Source organism: Canis lupus, chromosome 4 (genome assembly GCF_048164855.1).
Source record: "Canis lupus baileyi chromosome 4, mCanLup2.hap1, whole genome shotgun sequence".
Classification (NCBI taxonomy): domain Eukaryota; kingdom Metazoa; phylum Chordata; class Mammalia; order Carnivora; family Canidae; genus Canis; species Canis lupus.
The window spans coordinates 7,958,315-7,978,124 of NC_132841.1; the positions used below are offsets into that span (position 1 = coordinate 7,958,315).

The window sequence follows — 19,810 nt, forward strand, 5'->3', positions numbered from 1 at the left end:
GCTTCTCCCTCTGCCTGTGTCTCTGCCTCTCCCCCACCCCCTGTGTGTGACTATCATAAATAAATAAAAATTAAAAAAGAAAAGAAAAGAAATAGAGGCAGAAAAAGGTTAACCAAGAGGCTACCATTAGATACTGTTTTCAGAAATGTTTATGCTGTCTTCTGTTTTCACATGCTCTGTATCCTGATGTTGAGGGAGGAGCACCATATTTGTGGAGTGTAAGGGATGGTCTTTTGTTAGCTGTAGCTACGTCATTTTAATGTGAAGCCTGTGGCCTTTGTGTTCCAAGATTAACTCCCCTGGGCTTGGAAGCCCTTCCCAAATTATGAGGACCCAAGATAGTACAGGAATAAAGGCAGTGCTGGCATCCCGACGTGAGGCAGTGTTAGCACAGTTCTGAGGCAGGATGGAGCCTGGGGACCTCATGGGTTTGCGAGCAAATTTAGAAATAGAGGATTCCTTAAGAACTTTGAAAGATATTCAAATGGAAGGTCATGCTTTGAAATAGAGAGAGACTGGAGTCTTCTGCTAGCTGCTGATATAAGGCAGAGAAACTGCAGAAAAGAATGAATGTTGGCATTTACTATATCTAATAACCACAAATCAGCCTAAGCTTCCACTTGGCCTAGCTGAAAACCAGAGAGAAATAAGCCGACTTAATTTCGTGGGTGCATCCACCTTAGTAACTGGCTAGTGAGTCTGCTTCAGTCACCAAACAGATCAGGGCCAAGACTGGCACTCAGAAGAGCCCAGTGATTCGCATCCTGTATGCAGCAAGCAGAACTGTGGTCATCTATGTAACCTACCTTTTAAAATTCCCCTCATACTGAACTTCTGTTGTGGTGTTAAGCACTAGAAGAGGTCTTAGAGATCTACTCTACATATATCCACGTGTGTAGATGCATGCGGGAGTGGAGAAATTAACACAGGAATGGCCCATGTGGGTCAGTAGGTAGTTTATGTCAGCATGATCATTATAAACTGCAATGCAGGACAAACACTAATATACAAAATGGCAGGTGGTAGCATCACAAACTACAGGGGACAATTAATTAACCAGGCAATCAATTGAAAATGTTTTCTAAATTAGAACTTGTCTGTCAAAGAGCTGATAGATGAAAGATCTTCAATCTATTTTTTTCAACAAATATTCACTGAGTACCAAATTTGTCCAAGACATTGGGATAAACCCATACTATACAGAGGAAGAAGTTGTTTATTCTCTTATAAATCACTTAAATAAATGACGTTGCACATTTTTTTTTGAACTGGATTTTGTTAAGAAGGAAGAACATGATTCAAACAGAGGAAGCAGCCAGAGCAAAAGGTAGATGGCAGGAATGCTTGGATACACCATGCTGGAGACTAGAAGACAGCTGGAGAACAGGGAGAGATGAGTGTGGAAGGTCAGACCTTCGCCCGTCATGGAGGAGAAGCATAGATGGAGGTGCCATTACAGGTTTGAAGCAGAGAAGTACAAGACCAGAGCTGTGCTCAGACTTAATCTGGTAAAGTTGTATATCAAGCTGAGTTGCTCCAGCATGTTCACATTGATGAGTCTGGAGCAAAAAGGGGGTACAAGGGATTCCATGTTCTCATAGACAAGAGCAGACTTAAAGGTTATTGGACACTTCAGCTGGGAAACACACATCTGAACAAGACCCCCCCCCCCCCCCACTAACTTGATAGTAGAGGATTTAAAGGAAAGGCACACAGGCATTCAGTCTTTTATGTGAACAATCATGTTGTCCGTACATGTTAGCTACAATAGAATTTCCTTGCCTACACTCTCGGAAGTTGGGGAGTTATTTCATTGGTAAGATTTACTCTGCCTCTCTGCATCCTCTGTTTTTGAGATATTAAAGCTGAGCCCCCTGTTCTACCCTTAGGCCCTGGTCCAAGACCCATTGATGAGTAAGTGATGTGTTTATTTACAAAAGGGCAGGCAATATTGTCGGAGAAACCACACACATAGCCCACAGAATCTTCCTAGGAAATTACAAAACTATATCAAACCATATAAAAGTCATTCCTAATATCCCAGCTGAATACAGGATGGATTAGAAAGACAAGAAAGTGGAGATGAAAAAAGCCAGTAAGAGTTTATTGCCCTGTTTCTAGAGAAAGTTAGTAGGACGAAATCAGGTTGGTGACAGAGAGAAGGAAAAAAGCAGAAGTGGCTCATGACAGGAGAAGAGAATTTGTGGATGGAGGAGAGAGAAATGTAAAAGTTGACTGAACTTTAGTCATTAATAAGAGAGGTGACAGGGGGACCGAATAAGGGGGTGGGGATAGGATTGGTGGGGGAGCAGTGGGAGGCCATCCAGCTTGAGATGGTGGCCTGTGTGGAACTGGAATTCAGACAGAAGCTGGGAAGAGAGGAATTTGGGAAATATATACCAGAAATGTCTCGAGAATTGGAGGAAATACCCAAATTAGTCATATGGATATGGAGTTTTGCCAACCTTTAGAATATTAAATAGGTGACAATAAAATCTAAATATTTTTTTCTTTTTTCCTTGATTGGTAAAACTGACTTGACTCCTACTCATTTCTTTTAGTTTTTGTTTCTGGAAACTTCTTGCTGCTCACTTGAAGGCTCTTCATCTCACTCAGGGACCCCTTGCAAAGTCCTGTGACAAATGTTTTGTTTGGCTGCCTTGGGAGCCCCACCCAGTCCCCTTCTTTGTCACCCCTCACTGCAAGGTGTGTAAAGGCCTTCTTCCTGCCTCTCTTCTAGTGGGAGGTGAGCTTGGGATCCATTGACTAGGAAAGTATGAGGAGAGGCTAAAAGAAGCAAATAGATCTGAGTTGGCCTCTTTGCCTTTCGTCCTCATCCCACTTTGCACACAGACTCTGTGCCTTGAGCCAGGACAGCCATCCTGTTATACTCAGGCAACAAAAATGATAAAAAGAAAAGAGCATTTCAGAGGCCATGGCTGAGAGAGCTGAGCCTCCAAACCAATGCCAGTGGCCTGTTCCCTCCAGTTTTCCTGCTCTGTGAGTAAACCTCGAAGTCAGGTTTTCTGTTACTTCTAGCCAGACTTATTCATAAGTGACATACTTGGCCTCTACTTTTTAGGGAATCCCCAAAGAGTAGGTTCCAGCTTTCTACGGCTGTGTCACAAACCACCTCAAAGCATTGTGGCTTAAAGAACTACAGCAACCATTTATTCTGCTCACAAACCTATAATTTGGCCAAGGCTCAATGGGGATGGTTTGTCTCTGTTCCAAGTGGTGTCAGCTGGAGAAGCTAAAGAACAGGAAGCTGAGGAATACATTTCAAGATGGTTCACTCACATAGCTTGATGATCTAGGCTGTTGACTGGACAAAATTGAGCGGTTTGGTGCCAGAGGCCTCTGTATCCCTCCACGTGGGGTTCTGTAGCTGCCTGGGCTTCCTCACGGAATGGAACTGAGATTGCCAGATTGAGTTTAGCAAGAGAACAAGGTGACAGTTTGCGGCATTGTTATGATCTAGCCTGAGATGTCACAGAGGATCACTTCCACCGTACTCTGTCGGTGGAGGCAGTCATGAACACTGGCCCAGGTTCAAGGGGAGTGGACATAAACACCATCTCTTAATAGACATTAGCAAGGTCCTACAGCTTATGAGATGAGAGATGTTTCTACAGCCATCTTTGAAAAATACCACCTGCTAGAAGGTATCCTATGACATCAGTTGGTCACTGATTATTGTTACTTTTGTTGTTGTGCTCTAGAGATTGCATGTGGTCACTTACAGAGAAGAGGAATAAATCAAAATCAGAGCATTGTTTTATTGCAAAAATCATGCTGAAGTTTTCAAGTAAGAGAAGTCACAATCCTCTGTGAGGTTTAACCAGGTCTCCCAAGACTTGTCTTGATGATCAAGCACAGTTTACAAGAATCACAGGTAGGCCTTATTTGGGAAAAGGTAGCCTCTCTGGGTCATAGCTGTGGAGGCAACTAGGATGTGCATTGGGGGCTCTTTGGGGAGTAGGAATGTTGGAATATAGTGTAGGCCCACCTCACAAAAGAGCAAAAATAATACCTTTTGGTTCCGGAAAGAGGCATAATTACTATTAAATAGTTCTCTTTAGATGAAATTCCCTTGAGTTGTTTGCCTTGTTATGGCAGAAAATCTAAAAGGATACCAGGCCAGTCAGTCACCCTTTGGCTCTCAGAGCCGTCTCTGCCCTTGCCCTGCTCTGCTGTAGCCCACAGAACTGCATGGCCAAGACTCTCCTGCCAGTGGAGGCCCTAGTAGAAGATTAGAGGGTGAGGGAGAAGGAGAAGCCAGGGTAATACTTCCTCCCTCCTCACTACCTCCTCTACTGTGTTTGCAACACCGATGTCTCCCTGTGCAGGAGGTCGCATCTGCAGTGGCCACCAAAGACCCCACCTTCCTAGCATCCACGCTCTTGTTCTGTCCTGTCCCCTGGATGTGAGCTGGATGTATTCTGATGAATAGGACATGGCAAAAATGACAGGATATCACTTCCATAATTAGCTTTAAAAAAAAGAAAAAAAAACAGACTGTGGCTTCTGCCTTGCTCATGCTCTTGTTCACTGACCTGTTTGCTCTGATGACGTCAGCTGCCATGTTGCGAGCTGCCGTGGGTGGCAAGAAATTGACAGAGATGCCTGGCCAACAGCTATGAGGATGGAGTCCTGCCAGCAATCACATAACTACAGCCTGCAGATGACTGCACACCCCTGGCGAACAGCTGGATTACAGTCTTGAGAGACACAACCTCTCTCTGCTGTGCCTGGACTCCATGTCCAGAAACTGCAAGATAATGCATATTGTCTCAAGCTGCAATGTTTGCAGTGATTTGTTATGCAGGCCTAGGTAGCTAATCCCTGAGGCTCTAGTTACTCTGTCTGTTATCTGCAGATCAGACTGGGCCTGGCTGGGGTGGCCTTACCCATTGTCACTCAGCCCTAGGGTGGAAGTGGCTGTTGGCTCTTGCTAATTGCCACATGGCCTCACTACCCTCTGTTCAAGTATCCAGATCCCTTATCACTTGTGTAACATCCCTTCTTGAAGAGTTTTTGTTTTTCAAGGTGAATCCTGACTGAAAAGGTTAGAGTTCATCCATTTGGTAAGGTGTCTTTTTGTGTGTGTGCCCACGAGGCCTTTTTTCTTTCCATAGAAATCAGAAGCTTGAAAGTCCAGGGCTGGGGTCGTGTCCCAGCAGGAGTCTATCCTAAGGCATCCAGCCACAGAAGTCTGCAGGTAGTGGCAGCAAAGCAAGGTACACTTTCATACCTAACTTTTTATTTGTAGTTTTGCAATATTTTTCTCAAAGAGAACACTCAGGTTTATTTAAGCTTTATTTCCCATAAACCTGGGTCTGCCCCCTAATACAAACACAGTGGATAACGAAACCATTAAAGGTCTCCATACATCCCTTTAGTCCAATTAAAACAGAACTTCAATTAGGTAAAAACGATCTAGAATAAATATTTTGCTGACCTTTGCCAAAAGCTTTTGATCGTTTTTATTTTCCTCTTATCACCAAGGTTTTCAACTTATATTTTCATTTGAGGTGGTCTGAAAAAGAAGCATGTAGCAACATAAAGATCAATTGGATTAGCCTTCGTTGTGGTGAATGAACTCATATAATTGTTTTCCTTGGATGACCGAACTCTTAGGCATTCGCTCAGAGAAAACAGGCCCATAAATCTTTTTTTAACTTGTCCTATACCAAGTCTTATTCTTAGTTAAAGTCTCTTTCCTTTAGGGAGTGGCTGGTAACTAATAAAAGAAGAGTGAAAGTCAGCCCTCCTCCCTGGAGAAAAGTAGGAGTCACTATAAAAGAGATTTCTGTGTGACAATCATTTCTTTCGTGATGGACAAGGCAGGGAGAAGCTGTAGCTGCTCAGAGTGCAATCCCTTTAAGGAAGAGATTCCTGCTTGGGCACAGGTCAGTGGGAGATTGACACAGATCAATACTAATGCAAAAATAATGAAAAGACTCATGATCACCACACTAACATTCTTTAAGGAAAATGATAGTTTAAAGAACCAAAACCAAAAAGCCCTGACAACAAGGTAACAGCAACAACGAAAGATCTTGTCAGTCTTGGATTGTAGCAGGAGAGACCAGAAAACCTAGGTTGTTGCCCTTCCTACTGTCCGACTCTGTGATCTATGACAACACTACTCAGATAGTTTCTACTCCATTAGACCAACAGCCAGTCTCAAGGAGACAAACTCAACTCTTCCAAGTCATTGGTTTTTAGGAAAAAACTCTTGCCTTCCATCTGCTTTCCTCACAACAAATGCAGAGGCACAACCAATTGCATGTAGAAAGTAATATTGTGTTGAGGAATAAGATATATTCCTCTTCCATAATTGAGCAGGGAGTTCTCAGAGTAGCTGGCATCTGCTAACTTTGAACAATTGTATCCGTCCATCTCTTCATTGCAGACTCCTACAAGATAAGAGCCAGGAGAGTCTTAGAGATGATTAATTCCCTGTCCATACTTGGCAGCCAAACAAATCAGGTGCTTAGTGATTGAGTGAAGTCCCTAATCCCATAGCTAGTCTGTGGCACAGCTAGGCTAGACTTCGGACCACCCTGACTTCCTGGTCAATGGGAGAAGTAATTGCATTGTCTAGTAAATACGGTGGTTACCTGTAAGATTGACTTAATGGCTTTATCTTCCCTTAAAGACAAATTCAGGCCTCCACAGAGGGGAGTCTCAGTTGTCAGCTTTTTGGTAGTTGGACCTGTCTTACCTGAATGAGAAACATGCAGAGCAATAATCATGGGAATGAAAACGGTCAGAGGTGAATCACAAGGTTGCAACAAAGATGAATAATATTGCCATATTCTCTGTGTCCAGACTATTCCCAAGCAAGAAGCCAGTATGTAGTCTCTTTCCTTCATGCTTTATTGTCCTTGTAATTAACCTTATCTATTTTCCTATTTACAAATGGGATTAACTTTTTTTTCACAGCAGCTACAAAGAGTAATAAAGTATCATGTCTTGATATGTCTTGTTTCCTTTGGAAAGAACCAGTTTTGGTTAGCCAAGTTTTATGTTCTGAAGGAGGGTGGAAAAGCAGGTTTACATTCTGTAGGTATACAGTAGTAGAACCTGCACACAATAGTAAAAATAAAATCTCTGTTCTCTCAAGCTAAAATAGAATTTCCCTGTAAAGTTCAGTAACTCTGTTAGTACAAATGCTAACTCAAAATTTCAAGAGCAAGAGGTTATGCTAAGGTTGTTTTCTTAAATAAATACATTATAAATACTTGTTTCGATTGAAATCAAGGAGTGGATCAGATGGTATTTAAGAATTTAAGAAGGATTGAAATTTATGCTCATGCCACATAGATAGGCTTAGATAGTACTCAAAGGCTTTAACATTGACATTTCTTTCATCTGTCAATGAAACTTGAGTTTTCTCACTTACCTTTGCAGTCACAATGTAAAAATGCGTGCAGTGATAAAGATAAAACAAAGAAAAAGATGTCACATTTGAAAAACAACAATTTAAGGTAAAAAGAAAAAGCAGTCTAAAATCTTTGGTTAGTAAATGTCAATTTAGGCTCAGGAGATGTCATCTTAAAGAGTGAAAGAATCCTTTTTACATTATCTCTAAACTAATCCGCTGTAAACTATTCCATTATCTCTAAAATATTTCACTAGATTTGGCTCAAAAATAACCTTGACATGCTATAACCTTGAGGTGAGGCCAATGGAAACATTAAAACCCAGGGAAATTGTGCCTTTATCAGAGGTTGGCAGAAAACAGGTGACGAAAGGTGAAAATCAGAGAAAAATGGCAGCTGAAAGAGAATTGGGGAAGGTATCTTAATCCAAAACAGGCTGCTTCCCCACCGAGTTAATCTGTGGCATTCTTTGGGTTTCACTGTAGCATTACAATCCCCCGGACTTTTGGAGTGGATTCAAGTCTTAGTGACTATCCTGTTAATTTTTTTAGAGATTTATTTATTTGAGAGAGAGAGAGAGAGCAGGAAGAGGAGTAGAGGGAGAGGAACAAGCAGACTCTGCACTGAGCAAGGACACCAACGTAGTGCTCAATCTCACGACCCTGAGATCATGACCTGAGCCCAAGCCAATAGTTGACACTTAACCAACTGAGCCACTCAGGTGCCCAATCCTATTATTTTTCTTAAGAATTCTTCACCTACTTATGTTGTCTTCCATTAATGACTGGGCATTGATTTGTTTTAACAACCACGCATACCATAGCACCCAAAATATATTTGATGGATAAAAGCATGGATGGGGAGGTAAACAGGGATAATGGATAAGTAAGAATTTATCCTAGAGTTGTTTTACATCCTTGTCCCCTGCTCTAGACTCTTTTGGTGTTTTACAGTCACGTACTAGATATGAACCAGTTTCATCTATGAGATGGACCTTTGGAATTGCCCCCCACCCCCCAGGAGGGTGTCCAGCGTACAGTAAGAGTTCAATGTTTAAAAAAAAAAAAAGAGTTCAATGTATTCATGTTTGTTGAGTCACAATGCTTGAGAGTTTCTCTGATCTCCAAAGAGCATGTAGGAAACCAAGATTATTGATAATCACTTTACAGAATATCTGGAATGAATGAGCTCAGTGCTTAAACTATATGTTTAAAATGGATACAGATACACTTTCCTCTTTGGTGTCTTCTCCCCCACTTCCCTCCATACAGTGACCGCCCCTGAGCCCTTACCAGATCCTCTCTTTATATCTATGATCTGGGAGTAAAATGCCAGCAAGTTTGATTTTATTGTTCCACATGAATACCAGTCAATTTTCCAAGTGGGAATACTAAAGATGATAATTGTATGTTGTCTAATCTTGTCTGGATAGATCCCCTCTAGGGCTTTCCTGCCGGTAAACCACTGAAAGCATGAACAGATCAGAACAAGAGCAAATGAAATGTAATGTGGTATATTCTTTGAACTAATGGGATCCTCCTGGTTGAAAGGCATCACTAATTTGTATATACAGATAGGCATAGACATAGTTATAATTTTTCTTCCTTTTGGGCAGGCTTTACTCAGGGAGTATGCTGAGTAATAGTCGATGGGTCAATGGAAAGCATGGTAGTCAATGATCAGACTGAGTATTTTGGGCACTTGACTACTTATCCTGGCCATTGGATGTTGTATGGTGCCTGGACATGAGGTATCACTTCTCTTCCCCTCCTGCAAAACACTGGCTACCAGAGCTGGTCCTTGGTGGGTCATTACTAGGCAATCAGAAACAGTCTTGAACAGCACACTAACATAAAACTCTTGCCTGAGACTATGTTGCTTTGTGTTTTATTTCATACAACTTGTCTTTTGGGAAGAAACAATCATACCCTATTATTGATGACTCGTGCTATTGCACAGAGATGAGGTGTGGGTAATGAATGTAATAGGTGACTCTACAGCAATTGCTTTTCATTATTAGAATGTAGTTGGACAGATCACTTTATCATAGTTACTTGCCCACATATACCTTCAACACCCATTCTTCACACCCTTCTTCTTTAATTTCCTGTGGGAAATAAGTGGGTAGATAATGGGGAGCATCCACATAATGGAGAAATGACCATGTTTAAAATATAGTAAGATCAAGAGGAAAATAGAGTTCTGGCCCTGTGCACTCAAGAGACAAAAAGTCCACTTGCATTTTTCAGGTTTTACACCCCCAGAGGGGTAAAAACTTATGAGTCCTGCCTCCCCCTGCGCTGTACTCTCTAAATAATACCATACGCTCATAGCATTCCTCAAATGTCCTTGAACAGTGGCCAAGTTGCTCAGACAGATTTATCTCCATCACTTATCAAATGTGGTTAGGGAGACAAGACATAGATTGTACCTATTACAATAATAGTGAAGAGTTGGAGATAATATCTATAAAATCCAGTGACACATACACTCAATTTGGATGTGACCAGAAATTCCCTAGACAAGCTTTGGGTCCAGCAGTGGCCATGTTCAGAGTAATCATTGGTCTTTGTTGGCTCTCCCATCTGTCTGCTAATATAGAATGCCTCTTCTCTACAAAATCATTGTCTGGCTCACACATTTCTGGGCATTTTCGGGAGATGAGTCTCAAGTGCACATGACTGCTTCTACTGGTAGCTCTGTGACATCCACTGGGTGCTCCTGGGTCACTGCAGCTGTTAAGGGCTGCCAGTTCTTTTACCAGCTTGAGCAAAACCACACCTGCTGGACACCGCCACCTCTTTGATCCTCTTTAATCCCCTAGTCCCCTGCTCTAGTCCCCTGACAGGCCCTGCTTCTGCTTCTGCAGCCTCCTGCAGGACACTCCTCCCAATGTGCCACTGCTGTTTGAATCCGGGGCCACTCTCACTTTGCTGAGTCACAGTGTAATAGAAGAAAACAAATGCAACTTGCTTGTGTCCTGTTGCTGCACTGGATTTCAACTGATAATTTTCAAGGATAGCCATCAGTCTTCCTATAATACTGATGGGAACCCATCAACTTGGGTGGGTTGGGTTCAAGATGAATTGATATGCGTAATAGACATCATTTTGTCATGAGATTCAGCCCTCTGCTCCAACTCCAAGTTTCCACAAGTGGACAGATGTGTCCTTTTCTTTGGGATGAATTGGTTCCCTGTAGGCACATTTGATCACTTGCGGAGACAAAAAACCATCACTTGAGCCCATCTCTCCCTCTCCAAGACCCACCAGCAGAGGCCTGTTTGGGGTAAGGTTGGGATCTTTAGCAACTGCTATTAGGGATTCAGGTGCAGATCGGGCTCTGTGCAGGAGACAGTCAAGGCTGCTGTACACTCTCTGTCTTCACAAAGTGTCTGTTCTGGTAGGAAAGATGGAGGTTGCATGCACGGGAAAGGAGAAGGAAGTAGGTGATGCTTCCGGTGCCACAGGAAGATGTATGTATGCCCTAAACTAGTGCAGGGATGGAAGACCATTTCTGAGAGAGCGCTCCTTGAGACCGAAGGATGAGTAAGGAGTTCGCTGGACCAAAGCAGGGGTAGAAAGTCTGTGCGGAGGCTCAGAGTTGAAGTGGGAGGACAGAACCAAATAAATGGTGTTCGGATGGCTGGGGGTTGGAGAGGGCAGTAGCAGTTTAACCTTGGGAGCACTGGGAAGCCTCTGAAGGTTTTGAAGCAAGAGGGGGGTTGTCTGATTATGTGTATGAAAGGCTGCGGGGAGCAGATGGATTAGAGTAGAACTGGATAGGAAACAGAAGACAGGTTGCGTAGGAGGTGTTCCATTTGTTTTGGCCAAATGCGATGGTGCAGGAAGGATGGGGAGAAGCAGCCACAGGCAAGTGATCCTTAAGAGAGAGAGGTCAAGCAAATCTGGGTCAATGCTTGGATGAGTGCATGAGAGAGAAGGAGAGGTTGAGGAGGAGCCCTTGGTTTCTCTTTGTCGTGTCTTCTTAAAGACATGACAATAATTGGGTGGTGATGCCAATACTGAAATGGGGATTATAGGGAAAAGAGTTTGGGAGGTCACACGATGGTCAAGTTTGGGGATATGTTGTAACTGAGGTATATTGAGTATAGGGGTGTGTGTGTGTGTGTGTGCGCGCGCGCGCACGTGCCTAAGAGTTCAATATATCTGCCAGAGCTGCCTAGATAGGTTCAGGGGTGAACAACATGAGAATAATAAGTGTAAACACTGGGAAGAATGAGATTTTCCAGGGAGAGAAGAATAGGAGGTAATCATGAGGGCATCAAATGTGAAGATGATAGAGAAGGAAAAGAGCTTCAGAGGAAGTGAGAGTGGGCAGGGAGGTTAGAGGGAATCCCAGAGGAGGTCACACATGGGGCAAAGGGAAGTGAGTGTTCCAGGAAGGAGCAGTGGTCCGTGGGGCCAGATATTCTCTAGAGATCCATGAAGCCCATGTTGGAGCCAGACTGTGGAAGGTCCAAATGTTAGGTGAGGAGAATTTGGACATTGTCCAGGAGGCACCAGGAAGCTCAGGAGGGATTTTGAGATAGAAGTCAATGCCCTTGAAGTAGTGTATAGCCAGTGGTTTGGAGGTTGAGAGGCAGAAAACAGAGCTCATTTAAGAGAGCTGTCCACTGTTGTTTTTTTGAGATTTTATTTATTTATTCATGAGAGACAAAGAGACAGGCAGAGGGAGAAGTAGTAGGCTCCCTACAGGGAGCCTGATGTGGAACTTGATCCCAAGACCCCGGTATCACACCCTGAGCAACCCAGGCATCCTGAGAGCTGTCCACTCTTGAGGAGAAAAGAATCTGTGGAGGATGCATGAGCCAGGAGGGGAAGGAGGCTGGTGTGAGAGACTGCTGGGGAAAACTTAAGTAGTTTCACGTTGGATCACAGAAGGTAGAGAAAGAGAAGAATCCAAGGAGGTCCTATTGGACCTTGTATTTAGCAGATGACAGCAGCATTGTCACAATGTCAGAGTTGGCAAGAGAAGCAAGCCTTTGCAGAAAATTTGGTTTGCCACCTGTTGAGATGTAAATAATATTGCGAAATACTGATGGAGTCTTTTTAAAAAAAAGATTTTAATTATTTATTTTAGAGAAAGAGTGCACAAGGAAGAGGAGGGGTAGAGGGGGAGAGAGAGCAAGAGAATCTCAAGCAGACTCCACACTGAGCACAGAGATCACTCGGGGCTGGAACCCATGACCCTGAGATCATGACTTGAGCTGAAACCAAGAGACTCACCCCACTGAGCCACCCAGGCACCCCTGAGGGAGGCTTTTTTTGTAGGTCGATTAAAATGGTGCCTATCACAGGCTTTCTGAATTTCTAGAATAAGGAAGTATCAGGTCATAGGGCTCAGAGTTCATCTTTACAACCTCCACACCTGATTTTACAATTTCCAGAAACAACGGAATTAGGAGTCCAAAGGTGTTTTGATCTTATTTTATGGTCTTTTTCTCCTTACTAACCTTCTAATCTTAAAATATGGGCTTAGTCTGTCCATATCAAAGACTGAATGTTCAGATTTTGCGGGAAGAATTCACATTGCTCCTCCTCGACCACTCTTCTCGTATTTCTGTCTGATTGCCTCCTCACCCTTCACTCTCTCCCTCCCTTCCCCCTCCTTTAGATCTCTCCCCAAGCATGCTCAAGTGCAGCTCTCCTTTTTTTTTTTCTTTAAGACTTTATTTATTTATTTGAGAGAGTCCACAAGAGAGATCGTAAGCAGGAGCAGAGGGAGAGGGAGAAGCAGACTCTTTGCTGAGCAGGGAGCATGGCACCGGGCTTGATCCCAGGACCCTCAGATCATGACCTGAGCGGAAGTCAGATCCCCTAACCGACTGAGCCACCCAGGTGCCCCTAAAGTCCAGCTCTTCTTACCTAGTGACACAGACAACCAAATGTCAGCACAAGGAAACATGGTCTTGTAAATCCACCTTGACACTGGAAAGCAGAAACCCTCTAGTCTTGATCGGACATTCTTGAAGCCTATTTGTCCCTTATATGTCTTAACAATTTCTAAGAAACATCCATTCCCTCTGATGACTGAAGTACCATCCTATATACATTTATCTCTGATAGTCTGAACGTTTTTCCATATGGGTTAGCAGCACATCCTCAAAGTAAATCCTCTTCATCACTGTAGGCTCAGTGTCTTGCATGGTGCTGGTGATTGGGGTCCCCAGCCCCCCAGGGCCGACTGAATGAATGACAAAGGCCAGCAGAACGGCCTGTCTGTCCCTTCCTTCTCTCCCTATTGCTTTCACCTTCTCTTTTTTTTCCATCAACCTTGCCGAAAGACGTGGAGAAAAGTCACCAACTACAGTGAAGCTTCTTGCCTGTTGGTGCTGCTTCGAGTTTAATTAACAACTAAAAATGTAGTTACAGGAGACTGTTAAAATTAGGAGAGCAAGAGTTTGCCAAGCTGTAGACAGCTTTGGATTCATAACTGATATTAAAGAGAAGTCATATGTAAAATAACAACTGCAAATGTTATTCTGGGAGTCTGTTAAAATTAGGAAAGCAAGGGTTTGCCAAACTGTAGACAGCTTTAGATTCATAGCCAGTATTAAGGAGAAATCATATGAAAAAGGTAAATATATATATATCTGAATATGTATACACACAGATACATATGCCTTTTCTGTATTAATTTCTTTAGAATTATTACCTCACTATGTGTGGTGCTTTTTAGTGTTATTATTGATAGACGCCATCTAGTGGTAGAGAAGAGCAGCTGCTCACAGATCAACTGTTATTGTTAGTATATACTTTTTAAGATTTTATTTATTTATTCATGAAAGACGGGGGGGGGGGGGGGAGACACAGGCAGAGGGAGAAGCAGGCCCCCTGCAGGGAGTCTGATGCAGGACTCGATCCCAGGACCTGGGCCAAAGGCAGACGCTCAACTGCTGAGCCACCCAAGTGCCCCTGTTGGTATTGTTATTGCTTGATGGTTTCTACAAAGTAGACTCCAAAACACTGGTTAATGAATACTGTAAGCCCCAAGTAGGAATGAAATTTGGAGGATTATTTACCAAATCCCTCCCCTGTGGCAGGTTCTGTGTGAGGAGGTGGAAATAAAAGGCCAATCCCTCCCTTGAACAGGTACGAGGAGATGGTAAACATTGGTGGTGCAGTGTGTATTTTCAGCACTCATTGTGTGCTAGCCACCGTGCTAAGCACTTTATACCCCAAATCGCATGGGATCATCACCACCACCCTCTGATGTATGGTTACGTTCATTTTCTTACAAGGAAAATGGAACTTTGAGATGTCACTTGTCTATAGTCTTGTATCCAAGAAGCTTTCAAACCAGATTCAGAGCCAGGGTTGTCTGATGCCAAAGTGTGTGGGCTCCTAAAATATCTACTATCTGGGCTTCCACCAAAGCAAAAGCAGAGGTGGAAGATGCTTTTAAATTATTTGTAGTTGAGGCCTTTAGCTTTTCCTTTTCTTTCTTTCTTTCTTTCTTTCTTTCTTTCTTTCTTTCTTTCTTTCTTTCTTTCTTTTCTTCCTTTCTTCCCTTTCTTCCCTTTCTTCCCTTTCTTCCCTTTCTTCCCTTTCTTCCCTTCCTCCTTTCCTCCTTTCCTCCTTTCTTTCTTTCTTTCCTTCCTTCCTTCCTTCCTTCCTTCCTTCCTTCCTTCCTTCCTTCCTTCTTTCTTTTCTTTTCTTTTCTTTTCTTTTCTTTTCTTTTCTTTTCTTTTCTTTTCTTTTCTTTTCTTTTCTTTTCTTTTCTTTCTTTTTGAAGTGAGGTAAGAGGGCAGAAGACCGCTGTCAGAGTGATAACATTTGTACACGTTGCTTAGCTGTGCGTCCGGGATGAGGAAGGTAAAGGGAAGACAATGTGAGTAGCTGTGGGCATGAACTTGGATCATCAGAAAAGAGAGAATCCATGTGTCTTGGAAGAGTCTTGTGCAAACATTGGATTGCGAAGATTACAGCGAAGATCAACACATAGGATTTCTTATTTGTGAAGCAGATGTTAAGAAAACAGGAAACCCTTCCATTCCGAAAGATTTCTGTCACTGATCTTTGACCCCTCTTTGCATACTGCTTCTTCAAATCCTCAAGCCCATATCTATGCAACATGCAACATTTAATGTATTGATGTTGCACTGTTATTAGAATTTTCCTATGTAAAAATCCCAGCTTAGCTGTATTATACACTTTTGAGGATGATCTGGTTACTTGTATGTGGTACTCTTCTACATTCCCCAGGGCAGAACTGAGCACACAGTAGAATTCCAGATATACTTGCAGAATTTTTGCTTTTTTTTTTTATTAGAGTAGTTTTCTTCTCTAGCTCCTATGGGTAATGTGTAATATATAGCACATTATTTAATAACTCATATTATTCTCTTGAGTTCCACTTGAAGAGGAATAGGTGCTTTCTTTTTATCAGAACTATTGGAATACTCACAACCAGAGCCAGTAGCCCAGCTTTCTGAGCTGGAGCTTCACCATGTTTTGTGAATTGCCACAGAAGTTGGCCCTTCTTATTTTACTTTATAAGACCATAGCCTAACAAATTTCTGTGGTGAGTGATTGCCATTTTGAAAGGAAGGTGAAGCAGTGCCTATATGCTTGTCTGCTTGGGATGATTTCCCTTCTAAGAAGAAAACGGAACCTAGCAGGGACAAAGCACTGGATAAGTGTATGTTACATAAGTGAGTAAGCCTGTGCACAGCCAAAGGGCACAGCTGTTTCCCAAACATGCCTCGCACTGTTGGTTCCTGTGTCTTTACTGGTCCTGTTCCCTTCTTTCCTCCTTGCTCGGCAGGTTTGATATCTTTGATGAACCTTTCCCCCCTTGGCTCAAGCTTTGCCTGCAGGCGCTTGGAGCTCCTGGTCTCCCTGTGGGCACCACTCATCAGTGGTCCTGAGCACCTGCTCCTTATCATGAAATTCACAGACACTGGGGTTCAGCCCTTTGGGTGCTCCGAATCTAACGAAATGCCCTGAAGGTAGTATGAAATCAATACACATTTGTTGCAACTTATGAATATTCATTTGACTTAAAAGAAATACTTTTTAAAAGAGGGTTGATAGTAGAAAAGGGGAAGAGGAAATGAGGGTGGGAATCTAAAACCTTATTAGCTTAGAGAGCCGTTTGGGCTTATTACAGTGCATACAAATGGTTTGTCGGTAGAAACTTCCTGTAGTGTGTTAAGAAAATAAAAACTCCTGTTTTCCTAAGTTCAAAGGTAAATAGATACAACTACTAGCCAAGGTCAGCCAATAAGCTCAAAATCTTGGAACGGCGTAGACAGCTGGTATGCCTTTGAACTCTGTGCCTTTTTACACCATGCAGAGAAACACAGTTGAGACTGATGTTGAAATTATTTCAGAAGGAGTGGATGTGCTGATTCATAATTGTCAAGAGGATTAATCCCTTGCGTTTGTTTCTTTAGGAACCCCTCAGAGTGCAATGAAATTCACAGGAGCAAACAGACTTGAGAGGCCGAAAGTGAATAAGGTACGAGGAAGACTGGACCTGAGGGAAGGTGACAGTGACAAGATAAACACATGACCCTTCCTTCTAGCTTTTGGGCAAATACAGTGTCACCCTTCATAGTTGATATTTTTCTCTAGAACTTCAGCAAAATGTATAGCTTGAATAGAAAAAGATATTTTTTTTCCCCAGTAAGATATTCTAAGGCCAAAATGTTGCACTGATATCTTAACAGGGAGGTAATTTCGGCTTCTGCCCTTCCCTTCCTCAAAATGGTGTGAAATAAGAGGGCTGATGTTAAAACCAGTGAGGAAGGATGCAAGCATTCCATCTAATAGTATTTCTAGAGTCTGTTTTAGGGGAAGAAGATGCAAAGCTCATTCCTAAGCTCTGTCCCTTAAAGATCTCACAGTGTGCTGCAAGGTGGACACCTTGTGGGGCTGGCCCTGGGCCCCGTCGCCACTGTCCAGCATAGGCCAGACATGGCAAAGGAGCTCAGGATATGTCTCCTAAAGACAGAGACATTGTGACAAGGGAGGGCTGCATGTGACCTGGGGTTCTGGGAAATCAGAAACTCTCTAGGGCTTTCATTAATGCAGACAGCTGACTACTGTGTGCTGTCCCTTAGGAGTACTTAGAAAAATGCCACCAACTTCGATAGTGCCCAAAAGGGCCTCTGGTGTTTCAGTTCACAAAACACCAGGAGAGGGATGGTAAAGTGGGAGATGAAGGGAATTGTGGCTGACATCATCATTGAGCTTCTAAGCAGATTTCCTTATAATATTGTCACATACTGGACATTGAGGAACACATCAAAGTTCCTCCTCATCTACTAGACAACGGGCAATTGCAGCTGCAGCAGCATCAGGAGCCACCTCAGGGCCAAGCACTGACTCACGTAGTTTGAGCCAAGTCACAATGCAGGGGGAGCCGTGGTTCTTCTGTTCCTTAAGGCCCTTAGGGAGTACTGGGAAAGACAATGAACCATGCAACCTTGTGAGGCATGAGCAGTACTGTGATGACGTTAGGAAGAGAAATATATCCTCTTTGGGCTCCCCCAGGAAATAAATGTCTGTCCGGGACAAAAATCCCCGTGGATTTTGTTCGTATGTCTAGTAGAGCATCTACCATGTGTGAGGATCAACGCCTGTGAGATGGTGCGCTCCGGAAGAGCAGGGCCCATGTCCTATGTGTTTTTATATCCCCTGCTCCTAGCATTTTCTGGAACATCACGGGGTCTCCACACTGTGCTTGCTTAATGAATAAATGACAATCTTGTAAGTGCTGATAATAGGAAGCCCTGCAAACCCGGAGAACTCAGAAACTCTTTCATGTCATTGTAACACTGACATGTTTTATTATACCCGCTCCCATGTATTATACCCATATTTCACAAAGAGATGTAAACGACTGTACAATGGGTACATGCTTTAGATAACAGAGAAATACAGCATGGGAAGAACAGCCTCTAATTTTGCACAGGGTTACATTCTAGGGAGTGTTTGTAATGGGGAAGTACAGACCTCTTTATCTCTCCAGGAAGAATTCTTCCTCTAGAAAGAGGAACTGAAAGCCCTGGATCCAGTCTCCGGAAACTGCCAGGCCAGCTCTACTGCTGGGGTAAAGCCAGCTCCGGAAATGCTATGGTGGGGCTGGAAGGTAGGTTAGCCACTACCTAAACCGGTCCACTCCTGCTTATACGGGGTGACTCCCACCGGACCGGTTAAGCATAGCCAATCCCACCGTAGCTTAACAAGTCTTCTCTTAAAAAAAAAAAAAGAGTTCCTCGGGGATCCCTGGGTGGCTTAGCGGTTTAGCGCCTGCCTTTGGCCCAGGGCGTGATCCTGGGCCTGCTTCTCCCTCTGCCTGTGTCTCTGCCTCTCTCTCTCTCTGTCTTTCATGAATAAATAAATAAAATCATTTTTTTTAAAAAAAGAGTTCCTTGAATTTTTCAGCAACCCATTCAAATGTCGAACAATTTATATTAATAGTTTCGGGTAGTGCTTCCTCGTCGGTGGCCAACATTTCCTAGGAAGTAGAAAAGATGGATATAAAAAGCTCATTTCCTCCTCCTTGAGATAAAGGTCCAAAGCCTTCCCGCTCGAGGTTGAGGAGTGCCTGGGGTCGGCTGGGCGGGCTGGGGCTGGGGCTGGGGCTGGGGCTGGGGCTGCGGCTGCGGCTGGGGCTGGGGCTGGGGCTGCGGCTGGGGCTGAGCCGGGCGCCCGGACTTCTCGCCTCTCCAGGCTCCCCACGCCCGGACTCAGGAAGTTTTCGCCTCCGCAGGACGCCGGCGCGCTGGCGCCCACCTGGTCCACCTGACCTCGTCCTGGCGCTCCGTCGGTCTCCGCGCCACCTCCCGCCGCAGCCCCGGGGGCAGGGGCTCTGCGGGGTCACCCGGGCGCCCTCCCGGGCCGGCCGTCCTCCGAACGCGGCGCCCGCGGCTGCGGCGGGTCCCCGGCCCGCGGCGCTCAGGCTTGGGCTGCGCGGGGCCTCGAGTGCCGGCGGCCGCGTCTCTCCGGCTCCGGAGACTGCGGGCCCGGCAGGGTCGCGACGGCGCGACGGGGCCGCTCGGAGCCCGACTCCGGGTTTTAACTTCTTGCGGCCGGAGGGGGAGGACGAGTCCGCGGAGGGCGGCGCCGGGCCTCCCGGAGCGCGGGGCCAGGTAGGACGCACCTGCCGCGAGGTCGCCAGGCGCCGCGCCCCGCACCCCGCGCCCCGCAGCCCCCCCGGGGAAGGGCGCCCGGACGCCTTCGGGACGCGGAGCTCTCGCGCGCCGCGGGGCCTGGGAACCGCGCACCGGCTGCGCCCCGAGCCCCGCGGGGCGGCGGGACGGACGGCGCCCGCGCCCAATCGCGGGGCGGGGCCGAGGGGGCCTGCAGGCAGCAGCCAATGGGAGGCCGCAGAGCGGGCGGGGGCGGGGCCGCAGGGCGGGCGGGCGGCGGCGTCGGGAGCCGGCG

General features: G+C 44.7%; 1 long non-coding RNA gene across 1 annotated transcript; it reads left to right on the forward strand.

Annotated features, from left to right (window-relative positions):
- Nucleotides 1–3,728: 3,728 nt before the first annotated feature.
- Nucleotides 3,729–18,186, forward strand: LOC140631466 (uncharacterized). The gene is made up of 3 exons (XR_012029016.1): nt 3,729–3,895; nt 5,139–5,240; nt 16,813–18,186. It is a non-coding gene; the product is annotated as an uncharacterized lncRNA (long non-coding RNA).
- The last annotated feature ends 1,624 nt before the right edge of the window (nt 18,187–19,810 follow it).